General features: G+C 34.8%; 1 protein-coding gene across 4 annotated transcripts in view; it reads left to right on the top strand.

The window, feature by feature from the left end:
• Positions 1-15,350, top strand: part of LOC100883779 (uncharacterized) — a 208,539-nt gene that overhangs the window by 142,851 nt on the left and 50,338 nt on the right. The window contains exon 1 of one of the 4 annotated variants that reach the window (XM_076530570.1): positions 4,958-5,297. The exons of 2 other annotated variants lie outside the window; for them this stretch is intronic. The gene's annotated coding sequence lies outside the window, so the exon portion shown is untranslated. Of the gene's footprint in view, positions 1-4,957; positions 5,343-15,350 lie in introns of those variants that run through there. One more of the 4 variants, XM_076530569.1, reaches the window with a different exon arrangement.

Here is a 15,350-nt window from a genome sequence, read left to right as displayed (position 1 = left end):
CCTAGATTAAATCGAGATTGTTTTACAAAGCAAGAAAAACAACTTTTAATTTAGCTCCACTTTCGAAAAATTTTACAGACGTCGACCTTAATTTTCTTCAGCCATGAATATTTCTGCTTGTTCAAATACTTATAACCAGTGTAAATGAACGTAGTAAAAGTATGATTATTCAAACATCTGAAAATAATGTTAATTTTCTCGTAAAGCTTCGTTTTTACCGCGGAATATTAAGCTTTTATTGACTCTTATGAGTCAACGAACTTCGTGTTATCTTTATGCTTCGACGATGGAAGATATTTCTTCGCCCTCCAGAATCTTTTGATTCTTTTAATAGTGATAACTGGATATTTACGCGATTATATCTAGCTCGAACGTGCAAAGCTTTTTAGGAGTTTCACAAATCTTCTAATGTTTTCACATATTTCACTCGAGTAGCTGATCGTCGTAAGAGGACTAAATTACTCGGAAAAGAAAACATTCGGTTAATTCTATGGAACCTGTGAGAAAATATGGTCAATTCGTAACTTCTATCTCTGTTCTAGAACTTTATCGTGTATCTATAGCACGACGGACGTTTTTAAATATACACGCTTTTTAATGTTCTTCCTGGTTTGCAAATATCATGGTTTCTATTTCCACGCGTAACACTTAAGAAAGAAAATCCAGCACGATACCGGGTTTATTTTTATTCTACACCCCCAGCTTTTTTCATCGATTGAATCTTCCGTTTTGCTATCGTGCCAGTCTCATGAATTTCCAGAAGAGGATCCGAAAAACGCGGTCTAGGATGTTCGCATTGCAAATGGAGAAGGGGATCGTTTTTGCAGTTGTTTGCAGGATGGATCGGGGACAACGGAGAAACTCGGAAGACACGGAAAATCGAATTGCAGGGACATCTGATGAACGGGTCGGGGCTCATTTCCATAACTCGCCCGTTGGGAAACCATAACGTTGCGAAAACAATTAGTTAATGGGACACGGACAAAGTTTACGCCACGATCGAGTTACCGTTTAATAGAGTCAGAGCATTTTAAACTTATCGCCGGGAATAGATCAGCCTATTGTACGCAACTTAGTGTCGAGAACTACTCGCCCTCGTAAAGGGTTGTAACCCTCTTCTATGGAACTGAAATTCGATTTGCACCAGAAACGTCGATCAATCCTGAAAAATTTCTTTGTTGAATTGTTACAACTTTTCTATAGTTTCACTTGACACGAGATCCTCTGTCAATAGATATGCGACGTCACTTCTCAACATTCTCAACACCGCTTCAATAATTTTTTAATCGTGTGAATGGTTTTTAGAAAAAAAATCCTGACACAGTTGAGCTCAGGAGTCGCAAAAATTTATTTTCTCAAACAAGGTGGGAATTTTCAACATGGATAAAGAACAATTTCATAAATTTTCAGCATGAGTCGGGAAATGGTAGGAATCGTTGTCGAGGACGTCTATTCACAAATAAGATGTAAGGTCAAACGAAATCGGACGTAAAACGTTTTCGAGTCAACACGTTCTTAAAAATTTATTGTCAACTTTGATCTTCGTCCTGCGTTTTCAATACCTCCCACTGTTTATGCTTTAACGTCAACTGTGTTTCAAAACGCGGTTTACGAAGGTGGATTCTTTGAAAGATGTCCCAGACGTAGAGCTAGACAAGAACTGAACACGATAGACAAAATAAAAAATTTATTTAAAAGACCTCGAAGTATAGCAAAGTTGCACCTGTTCCGTTTAAATTTAAATTATTAAAGCTAGATTTTAAATTGGATTTCAACAGTTTCCCGAAGACGAGCTTTCGATGATTTATGCAACGAAATGTGCCAATAAACGCTCGGGATATTTACAATATTCATTGATGAGAAAAAGGACGACGCTATATTAAACTGCGTCTTCTCGTAAATCGTGCCAACGAATTCCATCGAACGTTTCGCATGTAAAAGGCAAAGAAATTACAACCGCAAGGGTGATCGGCAACGAATCGGGAATGCGAGCAATGCAATAAATTCTCGGGAAGATTTGCGAGTCCAAGACAGAAGCTTGCAAACACAGCTGCATCGAATTGCTGTTGCAGAGTTTGACACTTTCTCGGTGGTGGCTATTGCATTTAAAAAAGATTAAGAAGCAGATGAAACGGTATTAAATTGCGCATTCCAACCTGTTCGGATATTATTCTTCGGACAGTAAATTTATCTCTCGAGTCAATAATTGTGCATTACATTTATAATATGAGTAAGAATTTGCATTTTTAAAACTTTTATAATTGAACAAGACATTAAATGTTTGAGAGGTTAAAGGCATTACGAAATTGTTAGATAATTTAGTACAATATTTAAGATATTAACTGGTCTAAATTCTACTCTAAACTCTAAATTCTTTGAAGGTAAAATAATTTGTTGTTTTTCTATTTTTTTGTCTTTAATTTTTCAATTTATTTTTGTTACACTAGGAACAGCAACAAAGTATCTTTTATTTTTGCTAAGAATCTTTTGAAGCATCTAAGATTGATCGTCGATCGTTCCTCATACTTGCAATTCTTCTTTTTTCAGAGCATCGTTATGGAGGATTATGAGGTAATTTAATGATTTCTCGCCTTATGTTCCCATTTTTTTAACACCCTTTAGTCAGAGCTACCCTAGAATATATGGGGCTCGGGGCATAACCCCACATTATTCTTGACGTCGTTGAGGTTGTAGCAATGCAGAGGTCCGAACTTTTATCTTGAAAGTTTGCAAGACCATTTTTAAAATTTGGGAACTCGTGATTCTGAAGATTTCGTATTTTATAATCTGAGAATTTGTGATTTTACAAATTTGATATTTATAATCTGAGAATTTTTGATTCTACAAATTTGATATTTTACAACCTGAAAATTTGCAAACCTAAAAATTTAATATTTTACAATTTAATATTATTTGATAATATTTTCAAGTTTCAACTTGATGAACCTGAAAGTCTGAAATGAAAAAATTTGTGATTTTCAAGTTAAGTTTAAAAATTTGAAAGTGTCCTATTTGCCGAAGGCTACTGTTTTAATACCATGGATCTAATGAAGTGTAGCTTCTCAGAAAACTCCTGATGCTGCATTATACAATTGGTCATTGATCATCCCTTGGGGTTGCAATTTCTTCCTTTGAAAAGCACCGTATTCATTAGATAAATTACGAAACGACGCAATTTAATAATCCACCTTCTGTTCCCTTTTTAAAAACTCGTATTCGTTGCAATGAATTATGAATTCCGGGCAGATCCAATTTAATGGCGAATCGTCTTTCTTATTTTTTTCCGATATGATCCTTCATCGCTATGGAAGGTGTCAAAGTGTGCAATAACGACAGGGTCAAATTTAGCTTCTTCTGTTCTTGCACGTAATCTTTTGTAGTGCTCGTACACGCGATTGCTCGTCGATCATCCCTTGGGATTGTAATTTCTCTTTTTTATGGAGCTTCATATTCCTTGTAGCGGATTATGAGCATATGTAATTTAATGATGCGTCGTTTCCTATTCTTCCTTTCCTCTTTGTATAATTTCTCGTTAACGTGAAAACCGTCGAGGTGTGTAATAATAATTTGATGAAAATTTCTATTCTTGTTCCAGAATCTCTTGCATTGTTTGTGCACGCGATTGCTCATCGATCATCCCTTGTGGCGTATTCACTCAGCGAATTATTAGAATTAGAAGACGGTTTAACCTTACACTCTTTTTTGTATTTCTGTTTTACTAGGTAAATCATTTCTTACAATTTAATTTTTTTTTGTTTGAATCTTCTTTGCATGACTTTATAATATGTGATTGCTTATACATATGATCGTTTACACATAACATATGATTGTTTACATATGATATTTTTCTCTTAGTTGGACAAACATGTGACAGTTGAAGAGTGCAAATAAATGAAGTTATAAGTGCTACTATTTTTTGCATGACACATTTATAACACATGAGTGCTTATACATAACATATGATCGTTTACGCATAACATATGATCGACTACATTCAACATTTTCCTCCCAGTTGGACAAATATGTGACAGTTGAGGGGTGCAGATAAATAAATCTGTAAATGTTATTATTTTTTGCATGATTATTTATAACACATGATTGCTTATACATAACATATGATCGTTTATACATAACATATGATTGTTTACATATAATATTTCCCTCCTAGTTCGACAAACATGTGACAGTTAAAGAATGCACATAAATAAGGGTATAAGTACTATTAGTACAAGAATTTTTTTTTATTAAAATGTTACTTGTTAACATTGTATGTACACACATGTCTCCATTAACTGCTATTACTGCTAAAATTTGTTGTTCATTAAAATGCATTATTACTTGTCAATATTTTATACACATGTCAGAGATAATTGAGAGCAAACAAAATAAGACATGCTATTAGCTTGTGAAACAATTTTTTGTTTATACAAATGTTACTTATTGACGTGTATACTTATTATGACCATAAAGTATTATGACTATAATACTTCATCCGTAGTTGTTTTCAAGCAGATACAATTTTCATAAACAAAGTACAATATTCTTCAAACTATTGTCTTCAATATTCAATCCCAACACGAGAATTCTAAAACTAACTTTCCATCGGTTGTTGAATAAAACTACTTCGATAAAAATCTGAGAGTAAAAGCTCTTCTAAAATAATACGAAGATAACTTCCGGTAGAAGTTGGTGAAAAATAAAGAACGATGATCAAGCGTCGATCTCGAGCAGATCAAACGATCGAAGGGTAGTTTTCCCCCGTTGGAAGCGGTGCGCGCGTCGCCGTAGGCGTCGCGACGCTTCGCGCCGACGCGGTTCTCTCAATCGCTCTCTTTCTCCGTCGCTCCTTGATTCGCCCTTTCTCTCTCTCTTGGCCACTTTTCGCCTCGTTCTCGTTCCTCTCCGTCTTTCTTTGTCCGGCGCCCGCTGAATTCAGCACGTGGCTTCAAAGGGAAGATATACAGGCGGGGTGGTCGCCTGTTCCCGGCCAAACGGCGACGACCCTCGCTCGTCGCCGCTCGTTCTCGCGCGCGTTTTCGAGCATCCTCTCGGACAGAAGCGTGTTCCATCGTCCACGCGACGCAATCGACCCCCTCGTACTAGGGGACAGGAATTATTCAACGATCGGTCGTGTGACGCGTCAGGAACTTCCGTCGTGACTGTTCGCCGTGTCCTTTCTTCGCGTGAATTTCTCATGTGAATAACGGCTTACACCTGTTCCTACAGTGCGTTCATTATGCCCCCGATTACTCTCATTAATTACTCTGGCTGATTGGACCACGTTATGGAATCGCTCTGTGAGTTCCATGGCTTTTACTTTCGCGTCTTCGCCGGATGTTTCGGTGAGACTTTAATTAGAATTTTTTCAAATGTTCAAGGTTTTCTTAGATCAAACACGCTCGTGACGTGATAAATTTTGTATTCACGCTTCTTTGCACAGTGAATACATTCGATATTTCACTAAAATAATTTTGTAACTTTCTTTCATTAGCTTCGATAAGGAACAGCTTTGACCGCAATGGACATAAATCGTACCACGAGGCTAATTACAATTTTTAAACGGGTTATCTGGCAGCATATGTTCGACTCTCGAAAATGATTCCAATATTAGAAATAGTCGCCCCAGGTTATATTGCTGTAGGAATTAAAAATCGCTGGTTAATCTTACTATTAAATTATACTGAAACTTAATCTTATAATTTTAATATAACCTCAAAGATATTTAAAACTTATTTCCAATTTTTTCCTCTGACCAAATTGAATTAGTTACAGAGGTCAAGTTCTGACGGTAATCTCCTATTAAATATGAAAGAATTGCAAGAATTTTGCATGTCATAAAACTATCCTCAAAGTTAGCTAACAATTATCTTATCAAATATGTACAATCTGACATACAATCTATTCTATCTGTGAACACATCAACCTTCAGTGCAGCAAATATTTTAATCACCCTTACAATTGTTATTTAATGTACAGTACAATATTCTATGTAATCCTGATATTTTAATGTCAAACATATTTGCACATTTATGTTGCATATTTATTAAGTTTTACTGTTAAGTGTTTCTGATCAATCAAGTCAAGTTTTGATCAATCAAGTCTGGTTTTCAGTTTCTATCAGTTTTATCCAGTTTTCGATTTCGATGGCTATTGCGAAACGATTGTCAGCTGACTGGTCCTCTTTTGATTTTTCGTTTTTTATTTTTGGACATCTAAACGTGACGAAGCGGATCGACACGCTTCGATGAACACGAATGTTGTTTCCGCTGTAACGACAACGGAAGCATGATGTTTCCACGAAAGACCGTAACAATCTTCCCTTTTTCCGACTGCAATCCTTTCTGCTAACAGATTGATGCATTTCCGTTTGTTCACGGTCGATCGTTTTGATTAAACTTTCAATTGTAACATTTAGATAATCCTCTTATATGTAAAAACAGAAGGAAGTTGCATTTCTCTGCTTGGGGGGTGGTTGTGCATTTTTCTTCTGTCGTGTCTCAAATTGACCCATTAATAATCTTGCTTATAGACATTTTACTGTGTCCTTGATCACTTTTATTTTACTTTAAATACAGTATTAATAATTTAATTAACAATTCTTTGCATATTTTACTTTGACGTTATGTTTTATTTCTGTCATATTTATTTTGTTAATATTTCTGGACCTGTTTTTTTATGCATTACTCTTTTAAACAATAACAGGAAAATGTTACAATTATGGCTCATCCTTTTTTACGATTAATCAGAAATATCCGCTGTTTACGAATCTTCTTTTTACGTTCATCCTTTCTTCTTTTACTGCCACGATCATAACCCTCGTATTTCTTTTTCACGTTTTTCATGTTTTAGTATTCATTCTGTCAGCCGCAAGTACAATAAACAAGCACTCCTTTATTTTTTTCTATTTCATCTTTGCACTTCTTTATTTTCATACTCTTCTCGCTTCTGACATTGTATATGTTACATCTTATTTTTATTACCACCGTATTAGTTCAGTAAAAACACTGCTTTTTTTCCACAAATTTATTCCACGCATCAATTTGTTTCCTTCTGAACATATTTTATACTGTTATTGTTACGATGTTATTCCACTCTAGTCTATTACATTTCCCTTACGAACGTCATGCTTCCTATTTTCGCTCGTTATTATATGTGCCAGCGGGAAAGTTATGAGCCTACATTGCTCGCCGGCGAATGGCGGATGCCGCTGCCATTTTTAAGCTTACAAATTTTCAAGTTTTTAAATTCTCAAATTTCTAAATTTTCAAATTTCCAAATTCTCAAATTTCCAAATTCTAAAATCCCCAAATTCCCAAGCTTCCAAATTCCCAAGCACCCAAATTCTAAAATCCTCAAATTCCCAAGCTTCCAAATTCCCAAGCTTCCAAATTCCCAAGCACCCAAATTCCCAAGCTTCCAAATTCCCAAGCACCCAAATTCTAAAATCCCCAAATTCCCAAGCTCCCAAATTCTAAAACCCCCAAATTCCCAAGCTTCCAAATTCCCAAGCACCCAAATTCCCAAGCTTCCAAATTCCCAAGCACCCAAATTCCCAAGCACTCAAATTCCCAAGCTCCCAAATTCTAAAACCCCCAAATTCCCAAGCACCCAAATTCTAAAATCCCCAAATTCCCAAGCTTCCAAATTCGCAAGCACCCAAATTCTAAAATCCCCAAATTCCCAAGCTCCCAAATTCTAAAACCCCCAAATTCCCAAGCTTCCAAATTCCCAAGCACCCAAATTCCCAAGCTTCCAAATTCCCAAGCACCCAAATTCCCAAGCACTCAAATTCCCAAGCTCCCAAATTCTAAAACCCCCAAATTCCCAAGCTTCCAAATTCCCAAGCACCCAAATTCTCAAATCCCCAAATTCTCAACTACCCAAATCCCCAAAATCCCCAAATCACAAATTTCCAAACTCGCCTTTCACCGCACCTTTCCAAAATCCCCAACTCCGAAATAAGCAACCATAAAACCTTCCACCCTCCCTAATTCTTGAATTAGGATGGAAATTGGCAAGCCATCAGTGGCCACTCGCGTAAGTGACTCGCACCGTACCATGCACAAAGTATCGTGGTAGCGTGTCCGTGATGCTTGCAAACGTTTCTTGTTGCTCCCTCGCCTGTTCGTTTTACATTCCCGTCGAACAATAGCTTTAATCCTCGACGAGCGGTCTCGCAAACAAATAAACTCAGTCAGCTCGAGCACGTTCAAAGAGCATTCGACGATCACCTCCTCCGTTTCGCTTTTGCTTCTTCTTTCCCACTCGTCCCAGGCAAAAAGGTGTCGGGAAAATCCCCGCGGCGGATCGATCCGTTTCGCTCGCGGTTTCCGCACTCGCGGCAATGGAAATGAGTTTACGAAGTCAGGCAGACAGAATCGATGTGCATCGCGTTAATAATACACGTAAGCAAGGTCTACAACCTCTGCTGGATAAACCTCGATGTAAAGTCGTCGGTTCTTTTCATTTCCAACTTATCCGCTTCCCTTTTACCTGTGTGTCACTTGGGACAACCGATACCACGGGGAATTGTTCCGCATTCGGATTCTACTGAAATATATTTGTAGATGCAGGCTTTTTCGATCTTTAGCGGGAGGTGTCATGTCACCTGTGAATTTTAACTGATTCCGACAGCTCGAAAAAAATGTTTCCAACAGATGTTCATTGATAAACTGAATTGCCTTTCTTTTGTAGATTTTTTTTATGAAGCTAAATATATTTCTTTATAAAATGAGGCTTCAAACAAATAGTGAAGGTTTGAATCCACACGTGTACATATGAATCTACATGTTTAATGTATTTGTCAAAGATCATTCTCAAAGATCATTCACTTTAACATTTGATAACAAAAATTTTTTCATAAAATGAGGCTTCAAACAAATAGCGAAGGTTTGAATCCACATGTGTAGATATGAAGCTACATGTTTAATGTATTTGTCAAAGATCATTCTCAAAGATCATACAATTTAACATTTGTTAAAAAAAATTTCTTCATAAAATGAGGCTTCAAACAAATAGCGAAGGATTTGAATTCACATGTGTACATATGAATCTACATGTTTAATGTATTTGTCAAAGATCATTCTCAAAGATCATTCACTTTAACATTTGTTAAAAAGAATTTCTTTATAAAATGAGGCTTCAAACAAATAGTGAAGGATTTGAATCCACATGTGTACATATGAATCTACATGTTTAATGTATTTGTTGAAGATCATTCTCAAAGACCATTCACTTTAACATTTGTTAAAAAGAATTTCTTTATAAAATGAGGCTTCAAACAAATAGCGAAGGTTTGAATCCACATGTGTACATATGAATGTACATGTTTAATGTACTTGTCAAAGATCATTCTCAAAGATCATTCACTTTAACATTTGTTAAAAAGTTACTCGAGCACGATTGCAGAGGTTTATTTGTGTTATCTAATTAACAAATGGTTTCTCTGAAAAGTGCAGTTACACGACTACAGCGATAAGACTTCCGAGGGTGTAAAACCGCTGAAATCTTTTCATCCCTATGTCCCAGATCTCGTGTAGACTTTTTCGCCCTCTCCAGGAATCTTTACGTGCAGTGAACGCGGCAATAAATAAACGGGAACAAATGGTCGAAGTATACTTTTGTACTCAAAAATTTCTTTGCACAAAACTAATACGTCAGATAACTGTATTCGATTCTTCAAATTCTGTAGGTTAAATCTTGAAAAATATATCTTGTAGCGTTGAATGGTGGATTTTAAATACGTTCTGAAGCTTTAAAGTAACATATACAGTTTTTATTTCAGTAAAATATGACAGATCAAAGCAAACTTTTGTAATATAAAACAAAACAGAATTTTGGAGTCGAAGATATTTTTGTTGTAGGAACATAACCTCTGTTGTTCAAACATCGATGGTCGTCAAATTTATTAATTCTTATAATTGACCACTGCTGTTTTTTTTTTTAATCTAATTCATAGTATTGGACATTAAAAAATATTTATTTCTGTTTAAATATACCATAGTTTCTGTCAAATATTTCAGAACTGTCTTCCATCTTTAGGTACAGAACTGCTGTTTTGTTTCTTAATCTAATTCATAGTGTTTGATGTTAAAAAATATTTATTTCTGTTTAAATATACCATAGTTTCTGTCAAATATTTCAGAACTGTCTTCCATCTTCAGGTACAAACTGCTGTTTTGTTTTTCAGTCTAATTCACAGAATTGATGTTAAAAAATATTTATTTCTGTTTAAATATACCATAACTTCTGTCAAATATTTCAGAAATGTCTTCTATCTTCAGGTACAAATCTGCTATTTTGTTTTTCAGTCTAATTCACAGAATTGATGTTAAAAAATATTTGTTTCTGTTTAAAAATACCATAACTTCTGTCAAATATTTCAAAACTGTCCCCCATCTTCAGGTAGAAAAAGTATTATACCCAAATAACAAGTAAAGCCCAATATCAAAACTGTAATATCAAAAACTGTCCTCTAACTACAAAAGTATACCCAAATGACGAGTTAACTCTCCAGTCAACAAGTCCGAGTCCAACGTCTCTTTCACTGACGTCGTTCGCCTACGATTATTCAAGCGAGCTTTTTTTCATCCAAGCTTTAGTATTCACCGTCACGTATCCTCTCGTGTTGTATGTACTCGGTGTTAAACAATCTGGCGATGAATGTACGCCAGTAACAGGAAGGAGGAACGTGGATAGATATTCAAAGAATGTGATTGCGCTTGGTTCGTTTACGAGGAGTGGATGAGGTTACTGTACCGCGATAAACTACTAAATTTGCTCCGTTCAGGTTTATTGGGGGACTGCAGTTCATTTACGTAAAGCGATGGAGTCTTTTTTATCGTATGGGTTATCGTCAAATCTTTGCTGCATTATTTTTGACGTAATTTTTATGTGGATCGCCATTTTGATTGGCAGAATAAAATGCTTGTTATTTTTATGTTTGGGTTGTATTATATTTTTATGGCGAAGGGCTTTTAAAACTTTTGCTAGTTTTCTTTGACAGCATTTTTGGGTTACATCATTTTTTGGGTGAATTTTATTTATAGCTGAGTCTATTTTCATGGCAGCTTTCAAATATTTGAGCAGATTCTTCGTAATCATCTCCAATCAAATTTATACACTTAATGTAATATTTATGTAATAAATTATGGAGGCACTTTGTCAATTTTTTATTTTTCATAAAATCAATTTTTCATATAAAAATGAGATATTTTCATATTGACGTCAAAAAACCTTCGCATTTCAACACCTTTTCAAATCAAATTAAAATGACCTGAATTTCGCATGCATTTTAGAGCCATTATGTATGTAAATTCTATTAAAGAGATGGATAAATTAGAATATTGGGAGCTTTCATTATACTTGTAAAAATTGCGAATATACATACGTGTTGCATTACCTGAATATTCCCTTAATTAATTCGTTTCGTGAATTGTGAAAAGAATAAAGATGGCAAAGATTGGATGAACGTATTGAAGTTCGAACAGTCTCTATACAGTTAGATTTGAACTTTCAGCAAAATTCGACGGAGAAAACCTAACAAGGGCCAGCAACTAATAGAAAGAATCAATGTTCGTCGAAACATTTGTGAAGCGCCAAATTCAATTTTCGATCAAGCTTGCATTGATAAAAGGGAGTGACCTTTCGGGATACGTGGTAATCCGTGTTTTACACTTTATACCTTTTAATACCTTTTTGGTGTTACACCAAAGTGATTTTCAGGTTTGTTTAAATTCTTTTTTTTCGAATGTCAATTCAAGTAAAACGCAGCTTGAAAAATAAACAAGTGATTAAACATAGCTGAATTGTATAAATATTATTTGTGTGGATAAAAGTTTTCGAACAAAATTTCTTCGGAAATTGTAATTAAGATGGCTTGTGAGAAACTTGTGAGTTAAAGTTTAATTATTTAAACTTTTAGCGTTACCATAACCTCCAAATTTTTTACTGTAAACATACTACAATATAAACATGTGTTAGAACAAAATTTGTAGATTTCTATGTCCGTAGTTATTTACAATAAATATTCTTGTTAGAGCACTTGCGATGAAAGTAAACATTTTATAAATTTTTAATAAAAGTGATGTCAATCTCGTTCCGTCATTCGCGTTAATAACGAAGATTAAAACCTTGCTAAAAGCCTGATATTTTACAGGTAAATCGTGTTTATTCATCGCCTACCGCTATTTGACGAGAATAAATAAAATATCGATAAAATAAAAATTTGTCTCTGCGTGGCGGTAAATTCGCGTTGAATTTCAGCCGAAATTTGTGTTTATACATAAAATATAAATATATTATAGTATATTGTCACGAACGCGACATAATTTCCCGATAAAGCAGAAAAACTACGCACAATACGTGTCCAGGTAGTGATTAGTGGCTTTTTATGCTTGCGAGTTCGTCGACGCGTAACGAAATAATCCTTGCAACTGTTTGCAAATATTTCGTTAGAAATAGTACTCAAAAATAAATTGTTAGACGAAAACAGTAGATTAGACAATAAAGGATAATTTGTTCGTTTTCGAACAGAGAGGAACTGGTGGCTCTCGTTGATTTATGGACTTCAAATGGTCTTGATCGAATCGATACGCGGCCATTGTACGCGTTTTATTGTTGCCGAAAGCACCGTAACAAATGTACCGCAATATTATTTATCGCTGGCTATTAAGTATGACGAATGCATACGTATTGTCAAGTCCTCTTTTGTGTGGATCTCTCAAATTTTTCACTTTTTCCGGGGTAAATTTATGGGACACTTATGCGTTTTGTTACTTTTATGTTATAAAGCTTTACTGTTAAACACACACACACGTATATATGGTGTTAGGTACTCTTTTGTGTGGAACTCTCTAACGTTATTAAAAATTTTTCAACATTTTTTTAAATCAAAATTTATAGGACACTTATGCGTTTTGTTGATCTTTAAGTTATGAAACTTTACTGTTAAACATACACACACGTATATATATGGTGTTAGGTTCTCTTTTGCGTGGAACTCTCTAAGGTTATTAACAATTTTTCAACATTTTTTTAAATCAAAATTTGTAGGACACTTATGCGTTTTGTTGATCTTTAAGTTATGAAACTTTACTGTTAAACATACTCACACATATGTATATGGTGTTAGGTTCTTTTTTGCGTGGAACTCTCTAAGGTTACTATAAATTTTTCAACATTTTTTAAATCGAAATTTATAGCACACTTATGTGTTTTGTTATTTTTATATTATGAAGCTCTACTGTTAAATATACACCCATGCTATTAGATTCTCTTTTATGTAAAACTTTCAAATGTTGTTAAAAATTTTTCAATCTGTCAACAATAATTTTATAAGACATTTATGCGTTTTCATGTACATATAGTTTCATATATAGTTTCACTCATGTATACATTTCTCTTGTGTACAGTGTATTTAACATTATAAAGGTATGCTTATCAGCCGAATGTATCCACATATTCGGTAATTTAATGTTGATTGCTTTATTTAATCCCTCTTCGCATTGCTGCCACTCTCGTTTGTGAGATAAACCATGCTTCAATATCGACCATGATTTTTTAACTCGATCGTTGAATGTCAAATTGTTCGTTGCAGTTTCGAAGTAATTCATTAGGGTGAAATCTTTCGGTAGAGGTATTAATTATTCACGTAACGAGGGTTGACTCTCTCTTTAATGGTATGACAATTAGATCGTTTTGTTGGTAATCCGATTTAAGTTTTACAAGCATTGATAAGAATCTCAATTAAGTTAGTGCTTACTAATCCTTTTCGTTTACAAGATTACGTTGCTATTAAAACAAATTAATCCTACTTGTGTCTTCCACTTTCAAGAAAATTTTTTGAAAAAAGGAAGAAGGATTCTCGTATTGTTTAGACGTTTACCAATTTATTTTACAAACAATGTCATCGAACATCAATATTAAAACAAATTAGTTCTAACCGTCTGTGTATTTCACTTTCAAGACAATTTTTTAAAGGAAAAAAAAGGGCACTCATATTGCTTAAACGTCTACAAACTTATTTTACAAACAATGTCATCGAACATCAATATTAAAACAAATTAGTTCTAACCGTCTGTGTATTTCACTTTGAAGAAAATTTTTTAAAGGAAAAAAAAGGGTACTCACATTGTTTAAACGTCTCCCAACTTATTTTACAAACAATGTCATCCTACATCAATATCCCCATTTTTTGCCAGATCCTACCTTTTCCAACATCCAATTTACGCTTCATCTCGAAAAAAGTAGAACTTCGCAAACTTTCCAAATTTAATTTCACGAACGGGAAAGTTTCAAGCTTGACACTGTACCCTTTCCATCCCCGACGAAAAAAAATGAAGCTCCCCGTATCGCGATGCAAATGTCACCTCACAGAAATCAGCTGTCACCTGAAAAAGTGGATTCCAGAAATCTGTTTGAATAAGCGGTTTTTATACCTGGAATTTCAATTGTCCGTGAGTATAATGTCAATGTCGTTCTTAATCTAAGGATAAAGGCAAAGAAAGACGTCGTATTATATCGTCACATTCGAATAAACAGTTCTGCTTTCTGGGGAAAAAAAATCTGACAAACCTTGTTTCACTTATTTCAATTTTTTCTGAGTTTGAGGCACTTTGAGGGTTGTCGTTCAGAGACAGAGTAGGGTTTTTATTTTTAAAACAATTTTAGAGAAAATAAAAATATAAATTACGTCGAATTTTTTTAGGTGTAAGAATGTAGAAAATTTCAGTTAATTAATATACAGACAATTTCAAAGTCCTCAGATGGTTAAAAGACAGATGGTGGAAAGACTGAGGGTGGCGTAGTGTTTAACCTAACCTCAAAAAGTTAGCGTGGCTCCTAAGCGCCATCTTATCAACAAATTTTAAATTATTTATAACGAAACGAGTATCAAAGCTATACTGTTAAGCATAAAATAATTCAGTTAATTAATATAAAGACAATTTCAAAGTCTTCAGATGGTTAAAAGACAGATGGTGGAAAGACTGAGGGTGGCGCAGTGTTTAACCTAACCTCAAAAAGTTAGCGTGGCTCCTAAGCGCCATCTTATCAACAAATTTTAAATTATTTATAACGAAACGAGTATCGAAGCTATACTGTTATGCATAAATAAATATAATGCATCGAAGTTCACCATAAACCTCCATGGTGTCATCGACAACCACAATTTACAAAACAGCCCCAAAGTTTACAAAACAATCCCTAGGATTTCGAACAACGAAAAGAAGGACTCATACCGAGACTCTAGTTGGCTCGGGTACAGAACAAACTACTTGGCCAGACACCCGGGCACCTTATCCCAGATAAGGGAAGACGTCTGCTGAGACCAATAGTCGCGCCAGATTTAC

The sequence above is a fragment of the Megachile rotundata genome, chromosome 4 (assembly GCF_050947335.1).
Source record: "Megachile rotundata isolate GNS110a chromosome 4, iyMegRotu1, whole genome shotgun sequence".
NCBI classification, from domain to species: Eukaryota; Metazoa; Arthropoda; class Insecta; order Hymenoptera; family Megachilidae; genus Megachile; species Megachile rotundata.
This window is presented reverse-complemented; position numbering and strand designations above follow the sequence as displayed.